The 10,000-nt window shown below is 37.6% G+C and overlaps 1 protein-coding gene across 1 annotated transcript in view; it reads left to right on the top strand.

Annotated features, from left to right (window-relative positions):
- LOC125024778 (gastrula zinc finger protein XlCGF57.1-like) overlaps positions 1 to 10,000 on the top strand; it is a 31,903-nt gene that overhangs the window by 10,996 nt on the left and 10,907 nt on the right. The window lies entirely within an intron of this gene.

The raw sequence follows: 10,000 nt of genomic DNA, 5'->3' as shown, positions 1-10,000 counted from the left end.
TAATCATTATTGTTATAATCATTATTATACACATTATTATTATTATAATTATTATAAGTATTATTATTATTATTATTATTATTATTATTATAATTATAAATATTATTATTATTATTATTATTATTATTATTATTATGATAATAAGCATTATTATTATTATTATTATTATTATTATTATTATTATTATTATAATCATAAGCATTATTATTATTATTATCATTATTATTATTATTATTAAAATCATTATTATTATTATTATTATTATTATTATTATTATTATTATTATTATTGTTATTATTATTATTATTATTATTATTATTATTATTATTATTATAATTCTAAGCATTATTTTTATTATTATAAGTAATGTTATTATCATTATTATTATTATTATTATTATTATTATCATTATTATCAGTATTATTATTAGTAGTATTATAAGCATTATTATAAGAGGATTGCTTACAATACAATACATTTAACTACATCACTTTCACAATAAAAAAAATAAAAAATCTGCATACTATTTAAAAAAAAGAGGGGGGGGGGGGATCAGAGAGGTTTAATTATTAAAAATTGTGCTTACATCCTTCGGTTGTGAATTAAAAAAAAAAAAAAAAAATCAAAAGAGCACCTTCAATTTATACGGGAAAGGCACTTCTCTTCATAAAGTAAGGTCAAGGGAGATTTAGTATATTAATTTTGCAGATGTATTTTGTAGGTATGTATATAAAAAGATAAATATATAGATTGATAGATGCCTAGCCATGTATCAGTCTGTAGAACTCTGTGTGAATTCTAAACACCTATGGGCATGAATACTGCTTCTTAATATATATATAACTACCCAGTGTTCACACACACACACACATTCCACATGTTTATATATTTAATATATATGTATATATATATATAGATAGATAGATAGATAGATAGATATATAGACATTTAGATATATAGAGACACATAGATAAAAACCTACCCATCTACCAATTTGTAGAACTGTTAATTTTATATACATATGAACATGAATACTGTATCTTGATATATAACTAAATACCCTATTTTGATATATATATATATATATATATATATATATATATATATATATATATATATCTGTGTTTATACATATAAACACATGCTTGATTTGTATTTGTATCAGCATACTGCATATTCATAGGTATATGTGTGTGTGTATTTATAGATACCTATTCATCTATTAATCTTTATACATTTTCTCTCTCTCTCTCTTTCATTCTTCCTCTCTCTTCCTCTCTTATTCTCTCTCTCCCTTCCTCCCTCCCTCCCTCCCTTCCTCCCTCCCCCTCTCCCTCTCTCTTCCTCTCTTATTCTCTCTCTCTCTCTCACTCTCTCTCACTCTCTCTCACTCTCTCTTTCTCTCTCTCCCTCTCTCTTCCTCTCTTATTCTCTCTTCCTCTCTTATTTTCTCTTCCTCTCTTATTCTCCATCCCTCTCCCTCTCTCTCTCTCTCTCTCTCTCTCTCTCTCTCTCTCTCTCTCTCTCTCTCTTTCTCCTTCTCTATTGTATTGTACAATACAATACACTTTACTACAGCACTTCCACAATAAAAAAAAAGAAAAAAAAATCCACATACTATTGAAAAAAAAGGGAAATCAGAGAGGTTTACTTATAAGGAATTGTACTTGCATCCTGCAGTAGTGAATTTAAAAAAGAGATTATAGCCTGCATTTAAAACAAGGGCACATCTAATTTATACTGGAAAATCAGAATTCTGTGAAAAAAAAATTATTCCCCTCTTTTGAAAAGTAGTTAATTAAAAATATGATATGCATGCTAACACACACACACACACACATATCTGTAATTCATATATATATATATATATGTATATATAATAAATATACATATATTATATACATATACATATATAGACATATACTTTATATATATATATATATATATATATATATATATATATATATATATACATATATGTGTGTGTGTATGTGTGTGTGTCTGTATATATATATATATATATATATATATATATATATTATCATTATTATTATTGTTGTTGTTTTGTCATTATTATTAGTATCATTATTATTATTATTATTAATATGGTAAGCCATATAAAGAGTAACACTGAAAAAAAATTGAGAATTCTATCCCCAAAGGCATCATTACAGGTCAAAACACAAAAGACCGCCGCCTATTCACGTAGCAGAAACATTTTTGCTGATATTTTAAACTCCTCAAGAGTCGGAGAAGTTACAGCCACTGAAGGCATTATATTCCAAACCTACAAATGGCAGTGAAAAAAAAGCATCTAGAGAACTGAGAAGTCGACGATCGACTTGCATCAATTGCCATTGGATTGAGGGGCATAGAAATTCTGGTAGGTTACGCGGGTTGATAAAAAGTCAGGTAAAAACGTATAGAGGGGATATGAATTGTCAGTTGCAATCTTGCACAAGATACCCCTATGGTGCCCAGTGTCCAAAATCAAGTCAGAAACAAGGAGAAATTTAAAGAAATTTAACCCATTGCCACTGGGGAAAATGAATAAAATATGGGGAAAATCCTGTGCTCTCATTTTTTAATATTTTTTTATGAAATGGCTTTGCCTTATCTGATTTCACCTTTCCTTGAATTGGTGAGAAAATGTATTTTTTCTAGTGCTATGAATATCGATGGTGTTATTTTTAATATAACCATAATTACCATAATGTTATAATCATTAGTAACAGCAGAATAAGATAACGTAAAATATTTTCGTAAATCAAAGACAAGGGTAAACGGGCGAGAGAGGCAGTACTCGTGACTGGCTCATTGGTGATTTAGTACAAGTGGAGCCGTCTATGTGTAAAAACAATCAAACAAGTACTCACAGTTGGCATGACATGGACGTACGTGACATGCCCGTCGCGAATGGATTAAAGAATGATCAGTCAATAGTGTGACTGCAGTGGATAACAACACAGGAGAACAGTACTCAAAAATGAGGCAGAATGGAAGAAAAGAAGCATCTACGAGTAATGCCGTCATCTTCGAAAATCTTCTTGCACTTGCGAATGATGTCCAACATATTGCTGATCTGCAATTCAAATGGAAGCATTAAGTCAGGAGTTTTGGATTATCCACTGAAGTCCATTAATCATATTGCTGACCTGCAATTCAAATGGAAGCACTAAATCAGGAGTTTGGGATTATCCACTGAAGTCCATTAATTATATTGCTGATCTGCAATTCAAATGGAACAATGAATCAAACATTACACCTAAGAGCATAAGATTTTCCACTGAAGTGATGAAGAGTCCATTAATCAGCAGACTTGGATGCTGACGCAACAGCGTTTTAAACCGACCCACAATCCTTGGACTTGGTAGGATGAAATTTCGTGCCTCGGCGATAGCACCAGGATTGAATTATCATCATATGTGTATATATATTATGCATACATACACAATATATAGAAGTGTGTGTATACGTAATATATATATTAAGTATGCATATATGTGAATTATATATACATATATATGTATGTATATATATATATATATATATATATATATATACATATGTACATACATTTATACAGTTATACTGTATAAATATGTATATACACACACACACTCACACACACACACACACACATATATATATATATATATATATATATATATATATATATATATATATATTATGTGTGTGTGTGCATGATTGTGTATGATATATTTCTTTATTTACTCTTTTCACTACACACACACACACACACACACATATATATATATATATATATATATATATATATATATATATAAATGCTTTAATATTGAGAGAAGTGTCATTTCTATTGATTTTGCAAAATGGAAATTTGAAATAATTATTATTTAATTTTTATTATTTATATTAATTATTTATTATCAAAATGTATTAATAATTATTAACAATAATGATTAACAATATTTTTTATGAAATTATAATTAACATACTAATTAACAATATAATTAAATTAATAAATTAATAATCTTTTAATTTTATGAAATTACGTTATGAAATTCAATAATGCAATGAAAAGGATTTGCAGCACCTTTGCCATGGTGGTTTAGTATAAATAAATAAAGCCATTTGGAAAAAGAGGCTGAACATATTTGCATGCTTTCTAGACACACTCTACGAACAGGAATTTCTATTTTGGTTTTCTGTTTAAATGTCTTGTGTGGATTTTGGTGTGGATTCCCCCCCCCCCCCCCCACCACCACCACCGACCCCCCCCTCTCTCTCTCTCTCTCTTGCTTTCCTCTCTCTCTCTCTCACTCGCTTTCCACCCTCTCTCTCTCTCTATCTCTCTTGTTTTCCTTTCTCTCTCACTCCCCTCCCCCCCTCTCTCTCCCCTCCCCCCCTCTCTCTCCCCTCCCCCCCTCTCTCTCTCTCACTTTCCATCCTCTCTCTCTTTCTCGCTTTGCCCCCCCTCCCCCCCAATCCTTTTCCCGTTGTTGTCGTGGGGGGGCTTAGGAGACGAAGACTGAGACCCAATGATGGGAACTCCTCAACCTTGGGACTCAGCCATCGACTCAACTAATTTTGCATGGTCTTTTTTCCCACTCATACTTTTCGTTTCAGTTTCTTCACCAATCCCTTCTACTATCCACCTCCTAAGGTGTGAGAGCCGTGCTGAAAGAATGAAAGGCTGACTTTATGTCAGTCCTGAACGGCCTGAGGGAACCATGGCCACGGTATTCCCCTGCCATACCTGGCCCTTACCCCTCAAGGGGACCCTGAGGGGTGGACTATTTTTTTTTTTCCCAACATATTCCAGGCTTATCATGACCAATAATGAAGATGTAACCCCACTCTTAGGGGCAATGAGGCTTGGCCCTTTATCAAATAGCCTCAATCCCGGCTCTCCTTTGACCACGGCTCCGAACACTGCAACAACTACCCCCTCATCAATGCATACTAGTACAGTATCAACCCTAATCAACAACCAACCCCCAGGAGACATTTCTACTCTCCCAACATGCTCAACTTCAACACCTTTACTCCCACAACCTTCATCAACCACTCCATCTCCCCCTATTACTACCTTACAACCTTATTGCCCACCTCCACATAACACTACCCCCCTCAACACTACTCCCTCCTCCACACATCCCCGCACTTCTACTACCCCCACCTCTACAAGAATCCTAAATACTCTATTTAGCCCAGCCAAATGGGACCGATTTATCGTGATCCCTCCCACAGCTCCCTACTCTCAAAACACCCTCCTCTTCCAACAATGCCTCCAAAAACAAGTAGGCAAAGTCTCTTTCCGTAGCCGACCCGACCACTCCCGTCTCGTCACAGTAACAACTGAAAATCAAGCTATAGCATTAACAAAACTAACTGATCTATGTGGTATTCCCATCCCTACAGAACCTCATCCAACCCTCAATACTTGCACCGGAAGAGTCTCTATCTCCCCAACAGAATGCCCAATCTATGACAAAGAATGGTCAGATTGTGGAGAAGACTTACTCGCCTGTCTCACAGACTATGATGCAACATATGTACAATGCTACTCCATTCCTCCCAGAGGAAATCGTAATAAATCCATTAACATTGCCAAAATTACTTTCCGTAGACATGACCTTCCCTTTAATGTTTACATAGGTGGGGAATCCCAACCTGTCCGACCATATCAACCTCCTCCTCGTCAGTACCAAAATTGTTGGCGTTTAGGACACCCAGCCAAACACTGTCATTCCACAGTCAGATGCCCGCTATGTGCCCAACCTGGCCATACTCGATCAAACTGCTCTGCACGATCACGCACATGTGCAAACTGTGGCGGCCCCCATAATGTATTTTATAGAGGCTGCCCCACCTACAAATTTGAGTCTGAGGTAGCAACTCTCAGATTCAGACTTGGAGTCACTCTACGTGAAGCCAGACAGGAGGCTCGTCAACGAGGTTTTTCTCTTACCCCTACTCTAGTAATGTCGCTCACTCTGCCACTCCCCCTACCGCCCTAGCTCCTACACCCTCTCTTAAACCTAACCCCCCTCCATCTAACTTCTCCTCTTCTACCTCCTACCTTCCACAGTCAAATTATTTTACCATCCTAAATCCAGACACTCCAAACTGTACATAGTCAAATTCTTTTGCCATCCTAAATCCAGACACTCCAATCTCAACTACAGCCCCAACACCTTCCCTCTCCCTCCCCGCACTACCCGCAGCAGACAATAAACATTCCACCCCCTCTTCCCCTACCCCACAATTACCTCCACCTTCCTTTGCCCCTATTCTTCAGACACCAGACTTCTTTCCCCCCCTCACAAGAAAACCTTAATCTCACAAAACTCCCCAACCAACTCCACTACAGAAACTCTTGAAGATATCCAGAACTACATAATCGAGTCCCAAACTAATACTCATCCACCTTCAAATTCTACAACTCCCGCTCCCTCCACACTCAAAGTGACTGCCGATATCCATCCTCCTTCTACTCATATTCTCCCTACACCCAATCCTCCTACCCCATCCCAACAAAATCCATTCCCCCTGACTCCATCCCCACCTATATTAACCCTCTTCCCCAGACCCTCTACCTCCCGACACCCCTCCTGATACAACACCACCTCCCCAACCTCATTCTTTATCCCACCCTCTAGCACCTTCCCCTTCAAATTCTCCAACACGCACTGCAATCTTTGCCAGTAAATCAACGAAAGTATAACTATCCTTCATTGGAACATTCGCGGTTTCCGAATGTTCGTCTTTCAGTCCCACATATTCTATTGTCATGCCCACGTCCTCCCTACATAGACATCCCAACTTATCAGACATCCTTACAGAATCTCACACTTTCTGCTTTGACAACCTGTTTTCCTTCCTCAAACGCATATATATCCTTCACTTGATCTAACCTCTTTACATTACCTCATCCGACCCTAACCCATTCACTCACCAATTCCTTAACCCAGCTTTAACAACTAATCACTAACCCAACCATCCTTCACTAACATTAACTATAGTGCTATATGACCTTAGATATCTAGCACATATATTTTGCTTTTAACCATTAACCATTTCCACCCACTATCCCCCCCCCCCTCTCTCTCTTTCTGTCTCTCACACTTTCCACCCCACTGTATAGTGTCATCACGTATAGACGCAAATGCACATTTCTCTTGAAATCCTGCTGCAACGGAATCTATCTCAGATTCCGGTCATTTGCCTATAAGCTCAGTGGTCACAGAGTAAGCTAGTCACTTGCTTCATGTATCTTACAGATATATCTTATCTGTATATAGTGTATATAGTGTCTATAGTATATAGTGTATCTTACTTGTAGGCTCTTTTCAAACCTGCATTTGGTTTTCGATTACAGTAATGATTTAGTTGCTCTGAGAACCCCCTTCCCCCTCTCTTAAAAAGAGGGTCTCTTAAAGAGAGGGGGGGTATACAAAGAGATAGAGAGGCAGAGAGAGAAAGATAAGAGAGAGAGAGAGAGAGAGAGAGAAAGAGATAGATAGAAAGAAAAAGAAAGAGAGATTAAGAGAAACAGAAAGAAAAAGAGAGAAATAAAAAAGAGAGAGTGAAAAAGAGAGAGAGAGAAAAAAAGAGAAAGAGAGAGAGAGAGAAAGAGAGAGAGACAGACAGAGATAGATAGAGAGACAGAGAGAGAGATAGAGAAACAGAGAGAGAGAGAAAGGGAGAGATAAAGAAAGAGAGAGATGAGAGAGAGAGAGAGAGAGAGAGAGAGAGAGATAAAGAGATAGAGAGATAAAGCGAGAGAGAGAGATAAAGAGAGAGAGAGAGATAAGGAGATAGACACAGAGAGAGAGATAAGGAGAGAGAGAGAAATATAAGGAGAGAGAAAGATAAAGAGAGAGCGCGAGAGATAAGGAGAGGAGAGAGAGAGAAAGATAAAGAAAGAGAGAGAGCGAAAAAGAGAGAGAAAGAGAGAGACAAAGAGACAGAGAGATATAGAGAGACAGAGAGAGATAGAGAAACAGAGAGCGAGAGAAAGGGAGAGATAAAGAAAGAGTGAGATAGATATAGAGAGAGAGAGGGAGAGATGAAGAGATAGATAGAGAGAGATAAAGAGAGAGAGAGAGAGATAAGGAGAGAGAGAGAGAGATAAAGAGAGAGAGAGTAGAGATTTAAAAAAAGAGGAAAATGCATCTGTCTTCATATATTCAACTGGCTTATACCCAGAAGTAATGAACCTCTTCAAGCAGTGGAAGAGGAGTAATTAAAGTAAATACATAAATAAGTGAATAAGGTGTGTGTTTCTCTGACGAGAGCACCTTCATTAGCATCAGTAGAGCAGCACTGTCCCGAGGGTAACAGCTGCTTTGACCTCCTCGGCCTCGGCGTGAGAACACCTCCAGCGGTGACAGAGGCGCAGGCGAGCTGTGTTTCTTTCTCGCTCTTGTCGTCTCTCTTTCTCTCTCTCTTTTCGTCTCTCTCTCTCTCTCTTTTCGTCTCTCTCTCTCTCTCTCTCTCTCTCTCTCTTTCGTCTCTCAATCTCTCTCTCTCTCTCTCTTTCGTCTCTCTCTCTCTCTCTTTCGTCTCTCACTCCCTCTCTCTCTTTCGTCTCTCTCTCTCTCTCTCTCATCTCTCTCTCTCTCTCTCTCTCTCTTCCCCCCCCCCCCTCTCTCTCTCTCTCTGCATTCCACTGGATGTCTTAAAGGATTTGTTTGTATTCCACTGGATACTTGAAGGATTTCGTGCATTCCTCTGGACGTTTTTGAAGGAATTCATGCATTCCACTGGACGTTTTGAAGGATTTCATATATTCCACTGGATACTTGAAGGATTTCGTGCATTCCACTGGAAGTTTTGAGGGTTTTCATGCATTCCACTGGACGTTTTGAAGGATTTCATACATTGCACTGGATACTTGAAGGATTTCGTGCATTCCTCTGGATACTTGAAGGATTTCGTGCATTCCTCTGGATACTTAAAGGATTTCGTATATTCCACTGGACGTTTTGTAGGATTTCGTGTATTCCACTGGACGTTTTGAAGGATTTCATGCATTCCACTGGATACTTTAAGGATTTCGTGCATTCCTCTGGATACTTAAAAGATTTCGTGTATTCCACTGGACGTTTTGTAGGATTTCGTCTATTCCACTGGACGTTTTGAAGGATTTCATGCATTCCACTGGATACTTGAAGGATTTCGTGCATTCCACTGGACGTTTTGAAGGATTTCATATATTCCACTGTATACTTAAAAGATTTCTTGCATTCCACTGGGTGTTTTAAAGGATTTCATGCATTCCACTGGATGTCTTGAAGGATTTCATGCATTCCACTGGACGTTTTGAAGGATTTCATGCATTCCACTGGATATTTGAAGGATTCCGTGAATTCCTCTGGATACTTAAAGGATTTCGTGTATTCCACTGGACGTTTTGAAGGAATTCATACATTCCACTGGACGTTGTGTAGGATTTCGTGCATTCCACCGGATGTCTTGAAGGATTTCGTGAATTTCACTGGATATTTGAAGGATTTCATATATTCCACAGGATACTTGAAGGATTTCATGCATTTCCACTGGATACTTGAAAGATTTCGTGCATTCCTTCTTTGATCTTCAGCAGGCAGATGGTGCAAAAAGCAATCAAGGACTTCCTTCGGGATAACAAAATTCCCGTTGAGGAGTGGGCCAGGAAGCCTGCAGGACTTGAGTCGGAGAGAGAGAACGCGTGCTCACTCGCCAACAAAGATGTTCTCCATTCCCCCTTTTGTATTCCATGCCGGCAGCACTGGAGGGACACTAACACGCCCTGGATTTATGTTCTCTCCCCTATAGTTTTTGGTGAAACTTGTCACCTACAGATAGCTCCACGTGTGCTCAGCCGGCAAGGAGTCTATCAGTAGGCCCTGGTGACCGATCCTGATTTCCCCATTCCTTGAATTGGCGTTTTTCTTATAATACCATTGTTATCGATACTATTATTATTATTATTATTATTGATGTTATGATTATTAAATTGTCATTAATA

This window comes from Penaeus chinensis, unplaced genomic scaffold (assembly GCF_019202785.1).
Source record: "Penaeus chinensis breed Huanghai No. 1 unplaced genomic scaffold, ASM1920278v2 CTG_469, whole genome shotgun sequence".
Taxonomy (NCBI): Eukaryota; Metazoa; Arthropoda; class Malacostraca; order Decapoda; family Penaeidae; genus Penaeus; species Penaeus chinensis.
This window is presented reverse-complemented; position numbering and strand designations above follow the sequence as displayed.